This window comes from Trichosurus vulpecula, chromosome 3, assembly GCF_011100635.1.
Source record: "Trichosurus vulpecula isolate mTriVul1 chromosome 3, mTriVul1.pri, whole genome shotgun sequence".
NCBI classification, from domain to species: domain Eukaryota; kingdom Metazoa; phylum Chordata; class Mammalia; order Diprotodontia; family Phalangeridae; genus Trichosurus; species Trichosurus vulpecula.
In genome coordinates, this window is record NC_050575.1 from 372258512 (window position 1) to 372271814 (window position 13303).

At 37.3% G+C, this 13303-nt stretch overlaps 1 pseudogene; it reads right to left on the reverse strand.

Annotated features, from left to right (window-relative positions):
- Positions 1-7060: 7060 nt before the first annotated feature.
- On the reverse strand, positions 7061-7892 carry LOC118842626 (annotated as a pseudogene).
- Positions 7893-13303: the final 5411 nt, after the last annotated feature.

Here is a 13303-nt window from a genome sequence, read left to right on the forward strand (position 1 = left end):
TTTCTGTTCTGTAAAAAAATTATGTAATGAATAAAGAAAAGCAATGGAAAATCTACCTATATTAATGCAGACTGAAACAGATCCAAGAAAACAATAAAAACAATGATTATGATAATGGAAATGAAAAGAACTACACAAAAAAACATCAAAAATAAATGTGGCAAAATTATAAAGATTGGGAGATAGAGACAAGATGGCAGAGTAAAAGTAGGGGATTACTTGAGCTTTCCCACAAACCCCTCCAAATATTAGTAAAAGAAATACTCTAAATGAATTCTAGAGCAGCAGAACCCACAAAATGACAGGGTGAAACTAATTTTCAGCCCAAGACAACCTGGAAGGTCAACAGAAAAGGTCTATTGCAATGGACTGGGAGAGGAATGTACCCCAGTGTGGGCCATGCCAGCACAGATGGGGCTGGAGAAGACCTCAGGAGACTGCATCCCTGGCAGGTGTGGTGTTTCCCAGACTTCTCAAGCCACAAATGCCAAAGACAACATAGGAGGTCAGTGGGTAAGGCTTATGAGACCTGGGTGAGAGGAGTACTGTCTGACACCTGACTAGGGTAGAAGAGGAGGTGGAGGTGGAAGCAGCAGCAGCAGCAATGGCTGCTTCCAGAGCTTCCAGCCCACAGATAGTGGGTGGTCAAGCAGCTGAGCAGAGGGGGATTGCAAGGATCTCTTTGGTGGAGCTGAGGCAGGATTCTCTTGCTTGTCCCTGCTTGGATGTGGATCACAATCCTGGGTGGCAGTCCTGGGGTGAGGTAGAGCTCTAGTGTGACAGAGCTTGTGGTTTCAGTGGAGAAGGAATCTTCCTCACACTTCCAAGGCAAAAAAAAAGAATGCTTGTGGTCACTCACAGACCAGAGCACAGGCCAGGAAAGCAGCAAAGAACTCTCCTTTGATTGTACCACCCTGGACAAACTGAAAATTCACAGGCCCTGTGTTGGTAAGCAAAATGGACTCTTAGCACTTAGTTCCACCAAGTGCCCTTGAAGAGTTTGGCTTTTGTTTCCTTTGAGTAATTCAGTGTATTTCATTGAGTCTTACTAGGTGCTAAGCCCTAGGCCCAGACCCCTATTAGGTGTTAGCTGATATGGGTGTGAAGTTCCCAGGGTCCTAAGGGAAGGGGCTAAAACCAGAGCCAATCACAGGAGCTTAGGTTCTGGTCACTCAGAGGATGCTTGATGACATCTTAAACTCTATAAGAGGAAAGAACACAGCTTGAGATTGAGACTTGTTGGAGCCAGCAACAGCAACAGCGACCGCTACAGCTGAAGCTGAAGCCAAAACCAAAAGAGCTGAAGAAGCAAGAGATGCTGGTAGCAGGACTCTCCCTCTTGGTGGCATGGAGACTCTGGGCAGTCATCGCTAAGTGCCCTCCAGCTTGTAACCCAGATTCTGAGACTTGGTTAAACTCTGGTAACTATTTATTGGGATTTGAATCAGACAAGGTCAGTCTGTCAATGTTTGTACTTTGTTTGTATTTTGCTCTGAAGTTCAGGGTGCTGGTCTTTTCCCCTGAACTAAGTCAATAATATTTTTATGCTGAATTAAAGTAAACTTGTCAACCCGTTAATGTTGCTTTCCTTACTAAAGCAGATCAAAAGAACCTGTGCTTTTGCAGCATGCTGGTAGTGTTCTTGTTGTTGGGTTGTGTTGGTCTTTCAGCCCCATGGCAGCTGCTAGCCAGATGGTTGAAACAGCCCCTAGTAGTATCTCTGAAAACAGCTGCACAAATCCCTGAAGTTTGGGACAGGAAACCTTAATACTGGAAGCAGAGTCCTACCTTAACAAAGAGTTGGAAAGTCAAGTATTTGGCTGGGAAAATGAGCAAACAGTGGAAAAAAGCTTTGACTATAGAACCTTACTTTGGTGACCAAGAAGATCAAAACAAAACCAGAAAACAACAAAGTAAAAGCTCCTACATCCAAAGCCTCCAAGAACAATATAAGCTGGCCACTGGCCAAGAAAGAGCTCAAAAAGGATTTTGAAAATCAAATAAGAGAGGCAGAGGAAAAAATGTGAATAGAAACGAGAGTGATGCAAGAAAATCATGAAAAATGAGTCAACCATTTGCTAAAGGAGACCCCCAAAAATGCTGAAGAAAATAGCATCTTAAAAAATAGAACTAGGCCAAATGGCTAAAGAGGTCCCAAAAGCCAATGGGGAGAATACCTTAAAAAACAGAACTGGCCAAATGGAAAAAGAGATTAAAAACTCACTGAAGAAAATAATTCCTTAAAAATTAGAATGGAGGAAATGGAAGCTAATGATTTTATGAGAAATCAAAAAATTATAAAACAACCAAAAGAATGAGGAAAAATAGCAGACAATGTGAAATATGTCACTGGAAAACAACTGACCTGTAAAATAGATCCAGGAGAGATCATTTAAAAATTATTGGACTACCTGAAAGCCATGATCAAAAAAAGAGCCTAGACATCATCTTTCAAGAAACTATTAAGGAAAACTGCCCTGATATTCTAGAACCAAAGGGTAAAATAGCAAGCAAGATCCCAAAAGGAAAACTCATAGGAATATTGTAGTTAAATTCCAGATATCCCAGGCCAAGGAGAAAATATTGCAAGCAGCCAGAAAGAAACAATTTGAGTACTGTGGAAATGCAATCAGGATAACACAAGATCTAGCAGATTCTACATTAAAGGATTGGAGGGCAGGGAATGTGATATCCCAGAGGTCAAAGGAGCTATGATTAAAACCAAGAATCACCTACCCAGAAAAACTGAGTATAATCCTTCAGAATAAAAAATGGATATTCAATGAAATAGAGGACTTTCTATCATTCTTGATGAAAAGATCAGAGCTGAATAGAAAATTTGACTTTCAAATACAAGAACCAAGAGAAGCATGAAAAAGTAAAGATTAAACAGAAATGAGTGGCTTATTAAAGTTGAATTCTACATTCCTACAAGGAATGATGATATTTGTAACTCATGAGACTTTTCACAGTATTATAGTAATTGGAGGGAATATTTATCTATAGATCTATGTATAGACAGAAGACACAGAGTGAGTTGAATATAAAGGAATACTATCTAAAAAATAAAATTAGGGTTTGAGAGAGGAATATATTGGGAGAAGGAAAGAGGGAGAGATAGAATTGGGTAAATGATCTCACATAAAAGAGGCAACAAAATTTTTTTACGGTGGAGGGGAAGAAGGGAGAGGTGAACTGAAATGAGTGAAACGTACTCTCATTGGATTTGCCTTTAGGAGGGAATAACATACATACTCAATTGGGTATGTTATCCTACAGGAAAGTGGGGGGGGGGAGGCGATAAGGTAGGATGATAGAAGAAAGGGCAAATTGTGGGAGGAGGTAGTCAGAAGCAAACACTTGTGAAAAGGGACCAGGTCAAAGGAGAAAATGGAAGAAATGGGGGGGTGGGATGGAATGGAGGAAAATATAGTTAGTCTTTCACAACATGACTATTATGGAAGTGTTTTGCATAACTACACATGTATAGTCTATATTCATTGCTTGGCTTCTCAATGAGGTTGGCTGGGGAGGGAAAAATGGGAGAGAAATTGGAACTCAAAGTTTTAAAAACAAATGTTAAAAACCATTTTTACATGTAACTGGGAAATAATATATACAGGCAATGGGGTATGGAAATCTATCTTGCCCTATAAGAAAGTAGTGGACAAGGGCATAAGAGTGGAGGTTAAGTGATGGTAGGCAAACTGCAGGAAAGGGTAATCACAATGCATGCAATCTTGGGGTGCAGGGAGGGAAAAGGTAGGGAGAAGATTTGGAACTAAAAATCTTGTGGAAATGAATGTTGAAAACTAAAAATAAAAAAAATAAAATTATAAAGATTAAGAAACATGAAATGTATAGAGTTGAGAAGATACCTTCAGCCTATGCCTTTCTAGAGGTAGGAGTTCCCAACTGTTGCATTTTGAACATATTTTCATATTTTAATGTATTGCCAATTAGTTTTTTCTAGTTTTGTTTTCCTCTATAAAAATATGGGAGAGGGGGGAATACTTACAATAACTATGGTGATGTGAGAAACAGAAAAATTAGTAAACATTAAGTATTAGTTAATTAGTAAACATTAAACATTAAAAATTAGAAACATTAAATAAATCAAATGCAATTTATTTGCACATTTTGCACATTTGCATTACTCAGAGGAGACTATAGGCTTCATCAGATTGCCAAAGGAGTCTAATTACGTACAGATATCAACATGGACAAAAACACACACACACGCACACACACAGATACATTTAGACCACAGAAAATTAAGTATGATAGAAGGGAGAACAGATTGGGGGAGTGAGTTATATTGAGAAAGTTGCTTTATTCTACCCTCATGCTGATCAGAGTCCATATTAATTACTCTAGGACTAAAATTTAAAGGGCTTATAAGGTTGGTGACTTTTGTTTAGCTTCCCTTAAAAAAAAAGACTAAAACAAAACAAACAAAAAACAAACCACTCCCTGTCAACATTTCCATAAGTGCCAATATCAATAAATAAGTATTTTAAGAAAGTAGTATGTCACAGGCACTTTGCTAAAAGCTGGGTATTCAAAAAAGGCCAAAGCTGGCCTTCATTGCAAGTGTCTAGAAAGGAAGGGAGAGAGAGGGAGGAAATAGACATTTATAGAGCATCTAGTATATGTGAGGAGCTGTGCTAAGCACTATACAGATATTTCTTTTTTTTTTTCTCACAGCAACCCTGAGAGGTGGGTACTATTATTAACTTCATTTTGTAATCAAGGAAACTGAAACAAACATAGAATAAAGTGCATTGCTTAAGGTAGACATCTAGGAAATGCATGAGATTGAATTGGAAATAAGATTTCCTGATTCCAGGCCTAGCACTTTATCCACTGCCCTGACCAGCTGTCTAACATGTAATTCTATGACAAAATAAAGCAGAGACCAGATTCTCCAGGGAGTTGGCATTTCTATCTGTCAGACTCCTACAGAACAGGTTTTATGGCTTATCAGGGGGTTAAGCAAATAACATTGCCCCTAACCTTTGCATTCATAACACCTAGTATAGTCTGGAACAGAACAGTCTTTTCTTAAATACTTATTGATTGATACTTGGGACTTCCATTTCCAATATGTGCTGTAGTATAGTGGCAAGACTCCCGACTCTAGAGTCAGAGAATCTACTTTGAATTCTTTAACTTCTACTTATTGGTTATGTGACTTTGCTAAATAATTTAATTTTTTGGGCCTCAGTTCCCTCATGTGAAGTTTAAATGAATTTGAACTAGATAATCTCTAAGGACCACTTCTGCCATTATCTGACATCCTTGCCTTTGATTTTACACCCTCAATATATTATTACTTCGCATAGGTATTTTATCAAGATTATTACTGTCCACTGGCAATGAGGAGCAGTATTTTGTCTATTTTCCCTTTCTTATAAATAACTATAATTGAAAATAAATGATGAAGATTCAATCAAAGCTCTATATGAGGCCTAAGAGCAGGAAGATTGCTGTTGATTAGAAGCTAAGAAAATTAACATCATTTAAATATGTTTAAAGAAATTATAAAAAATTACCAAATTGGTGTCTAGTTTTAAAGATTTTGATTCTCAAAAAATAAAAATGCTTTATGAAGAAGAAGAAGAAAAAGAAGGAAGAGGAAGAGGAGGAGAAGGAAGAGGAGAAAAAGAAGCAAAAGAAGAAGAGGATGAAGAAGAAGAGGAAGGAGAAGAGGAAGAGGAAGAAGGAAGAGAAGAAGAAGAAGAAGAAGATGATGATGATGATGATGGTGATGATGATGATGATGGTGAAGGGCTAGGGGAAAGAGAAGGAAATGATGATGAGGAAGAGGAGAAGGAGGAAGAGGAGAAGGAGGAAAAGGAAGAGGAGGAGGAGGAGAAAGAGGAGATGAAGGAGGAAGAGGAGGATTTTTCTGTAACTTTACAATTTACGAAAGGGAAGGGAAGAGAAAGGAAGGAATAGCATTTATTTAGTACCTATGTGCCCAAAACCTGACCAAGTTCTTTTTACAAATATTGTCTCATTTCATCCCCAAAATATGTTCCACATAAACCTGAGAAAGTTTTTGATAATATTATTTGCTTTTTACAAGTGAAAAAAAACAGAAGGTTATCAAATAAGAATAACTTGCCAAAGCTCACCGAAATAATAAATTAGAAAAACACAAATTTCTGGTTCTAACATCAGCGTCCTCTCCACCGGCTGATATCATGTCTCTAAGAGAAGGTAGGGATAATAAAGGAAGTGAAACTTTTAATACATTGTTTTCTTTTTTAAAAACACAATTATTTTATTGATTTCTTGCAATCAAATACTGTCAACTAGCATTATTTCCATTCAGGTACCATTTAAAACAAAGAGATAATTCCTTGGGCCTTTTTAAATGATGTATAACATTTTAATACAGCAAAGAGAAAGTTAAAAATTATGGTGCATCCTGATTAATTATATAAATTGATCATTTAAAAACATTTTCTCCTGATACTGTTGAGGTTAACATCATTTTAGGAACAGTGCAAAGTGCCACATGTGGGATCATTTAGAGAGGCATGTAACTGACACACCTCATTAGAATTAATAAATTGTGCATAACAAAATGCATGCAGTCAATGCATGATAGAAAACATCTTTCCAATACAAGGTCACCTTTGGGAATTCTGTATTAGTTGGATTTTGCATTATGTTTTATGGTATTATTTGTTAATTATTACATATAGTATAACCCTGAAGTTAAGAGAAGGAAAGTAACTGCAGACTGAGGAAAAAAAAAGTTTTTCCAAGTAGGGCCATAGGGTCTGAATCAGGAGAAACAGACCCTGGAGAGGTTAATGTTTGCTACCTACAGCTTCCTCAGCCCTGGTCAGTTCCTCTGCTGTGCTGCCTGCTTCACAATGACCTTTCTCTACATCCTGGCCAGGCCTCTTCTCCTACTCTGGTCAGTCCTGTGATCCTCCATCTGGACCAGACCATTGCTAGCTTCATGGTTTTCCCTCTTCACTCTTTTAACTGTATGATTTCCTCTCCCCTGCCACCAGCATTTTCACCCCTTGTGACCTTCCATTTAACCATTCATAAGTCCTTTTCAAATATCTTTGGGAAGCTCCAGAAGCAGGAGCACTGGGGCCAGTAAGTTCAAGGGATGAAGGTTGAGGATAGGAATGTATCTGGCTTTCCCTGTATTTGCTGCAAATTCCTGCCAGGTGGAAGAGGCTGAAGCAATCTTGGCAGGGGAAGACAGGCTCCATCATTTAGATTTTTCTACAAAGTCAGCATCTACATCCAATTTCTTTTTGAGTGGAGCCTTCTAGAGCCTGGCCCTTTCAACATGGAGCTTCTTGTTTTCTCTTCTCACCCTCTCATTGTCGGGCCACAAGAAACCTTACATGTCACTTCAGATTGGCAATTTTGGTTGCCTTTTCTTTCTTCTATTGTTGTTTTGTCATCTTTTTGGATTTTGCTGCAAGAACATAGTTCTGTAGGGTCTTTCCTGTTCTGAGGGAGAAAAAGTAGAGTTTCTGGGTCCCTGTCCAGGACCCTGGCACTGCAGCAAGACTAAACTGCCGAGACCTTGGCACGCTTTGGCCGAGATTCATCCTCAGCCACTGGCTTATCCGATGTCAGAAGATGAGGGGTTTTGGTCAGGAGTCTACTGGGCTTTCCATCTTTCCTCCCACTTTACTCTTTCCACCTCTCCTGAATAAGCAAGAGTTGTTTCTTATGGCTGTTCCCTTTTGATTCTAGTGATAATTGAGCCTGCTCCTCCTGTCAGCTTCTTGGTTTCAGAAAAAAAAAAATATGCAGCCGCCTTTTGGTGACACAAAATGGCCTCTTCGTATTTCCCAGCACCTGCTCTGCTGATGAGCCAGGCTGAACGGCCAGTCCATCACTTCCATAGAGGCCAGGCCGGGTGGCTGCAGTGCCCCAGCTCATGGAAGGCAGGAGCAGAGAAGTTCTCACAAGGGCCCGGGAGCTGTGTCAGTGCCGCTCCCCGCTGCCATATCAGCACAGCCGCTGCTTCCTCCTCCCCTTGCCACATGGCATATACATATACATACAAACATACATACAGACATGCATGTATATATGTGTATGCATATGTGTATATGTATATGTATATGTGTATATATGTGTATATGTGTGTATATATATGTGTATATATTTACTCATCTATACTACATATATACATATATACATATATACACCCACATATATATACACACACATATATATTATGTGTATTATATATATGTACATATGTATATATATATATAATATGCTGCTTCTCCATTCTAATTTCTTGTTTTTAATGTGTTACAGCATCTTCTTACCTACTACATGATTCTCTGTAGTCCTTTAGGTGTTTCTCAATTTCAAGCCTTTAGAGACTAATGTGTTCCACCTCTTGCAGCAATACAGCAAGACTAGTAGAATATTGTTATTCAAAAAAGATAGGGTTTTGTTTCAGATAGGAGATATAGGTTATTAAAACAACATTGCAATTTTCCAAAGAAAATACAATCCTCTTTCCTATTCAATTCTGGGTCCAACTCATTGTCTACATGCAATTTCTGTCTAAGATATATTGATGGTGTATGCACCATGTTCACACAAATACACATACACATATCCACACGCACACGAGTTATTTAAGTTCTTCAGAAAGTAAAGCATGGGTTTATAGGTCACAGTATGTTTTTAAAGGTTGAGTTTACTATGAAAAATAGGTTACTTTCATGTAGGAATAGTTTTTGTAATTAAGTTGGAGGAAAACAGTTGTATATGCTTCCAAATATTATTTAACTTTGGGCTTTATAAATGAAATATGGCTTTTCATTGGAAACAGCAGATTTCAGGATCATAGATGTCAGAGGTAGAAGAAACCTTGGGAAACTGATTTTGTTGGGCTCATGACATCCATATTAATGCTTTGTAGAAACTTTTCAGTTACACAATAGAATATATTGATTCTTAGATGTATTCAACTCTATCTTAGTTCAATTACTATCCTCCAGGACCTGATAAGTTAAAAAAATTCCATTATACAGTTATCATATGAGATAGGTGATTTTTGCCTTTAATAATAAAAGTCAATCAATAAGCATTTATTAAGTACCTCCTATCTGCCTTTAGTGAGGTGAAGAGATAAGAGGTAAGGGTCAAGAGACAATAATCCAGGTTCCAGTCTGAACTCTGCACTTACTAACCTTGTGACCTTAGCTAAATAATTTCACTCTTCTCATCTTCCATTTTGTTGTTATTGATATTTGTTTGTTACAATAATAAAATGAAGCTACTGAACACTAACCATCTTATTGTCATATGGCTGGCCTTAAAAATTAAATCACCTGAACAAAATTTTGAAAATCTAGTGATATACAAATTTTATGGGTTATTTTAAAATCAGTGCAGCATGGTGGTAAGAATATTAATCAAAAGACAGAGATTTGAATCTTTACTCTTACCACTAACTCCATCTGTAGATTTCAACAAGTTTTTTTTAATGTCTCAGGAACAGCCCATTAACATGTCATTAATGTGGCACAATTTAAATAGACATTTGCTAAGGGTTCTTACAATTCTGACATCATGCAATTCTATTTTCAGTTTGGATATACGCGTGTGTATATGGCTACATGTACACACAGTGGCTGTGAACACCTATATAATTAAATTCAGCAAGCATTGCATGTCTATTGTGTCCAAAATACTAAGATAAGCTGGACTCTGGAAGGAAGAGAAGTCCATCAAGAAGGTTAAATTGTATTTTCCAAGAAAGTTACCATATTGTGAAGACAAATAATGGAAGGACAAAATTACCAACAATTGTGGAGATTGTGACACTTTACTTGAGTTTGGAAGGAAGTCAAGAGTGTACTCCAGACAGTGATAATAGTTTGTTCAGAATCAGGAGATAGATTATCAGCATTAGAGAATGATTAATAGTCCAGATGATCTGCATTGTAAATTAGAATAATATTTAATAAGGCTGAAAAAAGTATGCATGTCAAATTTTAGATGGCCTCAAATATTTGGGTAAGCATTTTTTTTTCATTTTATCCTATAAGCATTGAGAAATCACTGAATATTTCTGAGGAGAGAGTGCCTCAGTTGGTGCCTTTGAAAGATAATTTTGGCAGCTACTTGAATGATAGAATGGGGAAGTGAGAGAGCAAGGAACTAGAAACTAGTTTAAACATCCAGGTGAGAGATGATGATAATTTTGTGAGTAAGCAGAAGGGAAATCAAGTGAATGAGACTATGGAGGTAGGATCAACAAGACTCAATAACTGAGGGGCTATACACAATAAGAGACAAGGAAGTCAAGAATTATTCTAAGTCTCGGAACCTGAGCAATTGAAAGAATGGTGGAAGGTCTCTAAAGGAAGCAAGATAGTTTGTAGGAAAGGAAGAATTAATAAGGTGAAAACATTCTTTTTGGATGTATTGAGATTTCAATGTCTACAAGACATGAAGAAAATATTCCATAGACAGATGATGATGTGTAACTAGAGTTCAGTAAAGAGCTGACCATGTAATATGGTTAAATGTATTGATGTGCGAATAACTGCATAGACATGATGCCCAAAATCATGGGAGATAATAAAGTTTCTAAGAAAACATTTTTAACAATAGAAGTTGCCCTAAAATAAAGCCCTGAAGAATACCAATGCCAAAGAGGCAGAAGAAGCATAATGTCACATGCCTGTCATACATCACTACCTGAATATATTTCAAGTCTTGGATTTAGGGAGACATAATGCCTTTCCCCTGCAACCGCCAGTCTTACCCTTTTCTAGTCAACAAGGTGTAGATTTTTAATTTATTTTTCTTTTTTCTGAAGCATAAATGATTATAAAGAAGTAGCAAATACCACCTTGATCCACATTCCAACATCAAAGAGAAGAAAGCATTTAAGCATACTTGAATCTAAACTAAGAAAAAATTGGAACCTAAATCGCTTTGCATTGTGTTTTGGTCTTGTGAGTGTTTCCTGGATCGTATATATTTGTTAATAGCAGTAGATCCTATTTATTTCATGCTTTAATATTTATAAAAGCACTTTTATAAAAGCAAACCTATGAGTTAGGACAGTGAGTATTATAACTTCTATTTTATAATTAAGCCAAAAGAAATTGTCATTTCTCCAAGGTCACACAGCTAGTTACATAGCCATGTTAGATCATCCCTCTTTATCTAGAGGAGTGGGAAAATGAGGGGGTTGGATTAGGGGTGGGTGGGTCAGAGATGTGAAGACTGAGCTAGCTAAAGTAATCAATGAATATCCATGAGCAGTATAAACTGAATACAAAGGCATTCTACCAAATATTCTGTTTAAGTTCATTTGATCACTTTCTGTTTGGAGTATTCTAAGGCAGCTGGAGTTTAATCATGTTCAATTACATGATTCAATCCATTTTTTTCTACCCCATTATAAAGCCTCACAATCCCCTAATGTTGGTTTACTCTCAAGAACCTGTCAGATGCCTTCATGGATATGATCTCCTAGGATTCTACTTCTCTGCACAAGGGCAAAATGCAGGCCTGGGACGGCAAACAGGGAAACTGCACACACACATTGTATATTTTTGTTTGTTTGAATAAGTATTCCACTGTATTATTTTATTTTATATTATTCAGTAAACTCCATAGTTTCTCTGTGATGAACATGACAGCATTTTCCCTCCCTCCCTCTCTTTTTATCATACCCCTATCCCAGCCCCCATGGACAGAATTCTAGGAACACAAGTAACTCAGCTAACAAGTATCTCACCCAGGACAGAAACCCCCTTATGATTCCAGGCTTTCTGATTCCAGGCTTTCTGATTTCAAGAACCTTGATCTTTGCCTTATACCTTTGTGTCTTACAAGCACAAACAAAATTCAATGCCTCCAACTCAACATTGGGGTGTTTACAAATATAAATAAGCAATTGCTTGTTTTCTCCAGGGGCTTCCCATTTAATTGCAGGAGAAAAGAAATACACAGATAAATACCATTAATATTATGGAATGACAAGTATATCAGAGAAGCGCAATGTTATTTGAGAACAAAGGAGGTGGTGATCACTTATAGGTAGAAGCCTTCATGGAAATGTAGAGTTTGTACTGAGCCTGAAAACAAGGAGAAGATATAGAATGCTCTACAGAGTAGATATTAATCTAAAGCTATTGCTATTGGTTAGGTACCTATTGCTGGACCTGGAGCAAACCATATGTTAATTTAAATCAGACCTCAGACCCTTTCTAGCTGTGTGATCCTGGGCAAGTCACTTGTCCTTTGCCTGTCTGAGAATCCTCTAGCATAATTGAGGATGATGATAACACTTATCTCTAAGAGTTGCTGTGAGAATCAAATGAGATCATATATGTAACTCTCTGCAATTCTTTTAACACACTATGCAAATGCTAGTTATTTTTTATAGTTTGGGAACTCTATCTGGCTCACAGTATTCTATGACATCAATGGATTTATTTTATCAAATGATCCTCATATAAATCAGATCCTACATGTTGCTTAACAACAACTATGCAAGGAATGGACTGATGGATATTTTTAATATCATTGTAATGAAAGTTTTCTTAATTTCAAGCACATAATTGCATGTGATCCTTCAGAAAAATCAGCACATTGAGAAGTAGACTAAATTTATATTTACATTTTGCGAGCTGTGGGCATTTTATTGACCAATGGAGACTCTTTAAATTATGTTTTATTATGTGTATGACTCAGAGAATTTAGTTATGAAAGAAGCATAATTATAGGTCACTGTACTCTTTCCTCTGCCAGGGCAGGGGGACAGGGATTTCCATATCCTGAATATGGAACCCACCTTTTTTAAAACATCTGAATGAATCCCTACGTCATGATTGCTATCTATATGAGCAATCGATGATCATCAGGGTTTGCTGTGCCTGTTTTCACATTATGAATGACAGATATGCAAATTTCATGAGTACTAATGCCCTATTCCTTGGTCTACAGGAACATCTGCTTCTCTGTCCAAGAGGGAAAGCAGTTTGTGATTTTTGGGCCACTATTTGCAATGAGTCAATCATTTTTCATAGCAGCAGGTCATTTATTCATTCAACACTTAGCAAATGTTTATTATGCATTGGTATGGTTCAAGGTCTAGACTCAGGTGTGGTGACACAAAGGTAAATACAAAACAGCTTCTCCTTTTAAGGAAATGACTGTCTAATAGGTGAAAGGTTGGACAGAGAACAAGGACATAAATGAACAACATAGCAGTTGATTCTACTCTTGGGCTAGTTTCCTTTTCTGTAAAATGAGGAAGTTAAACTAG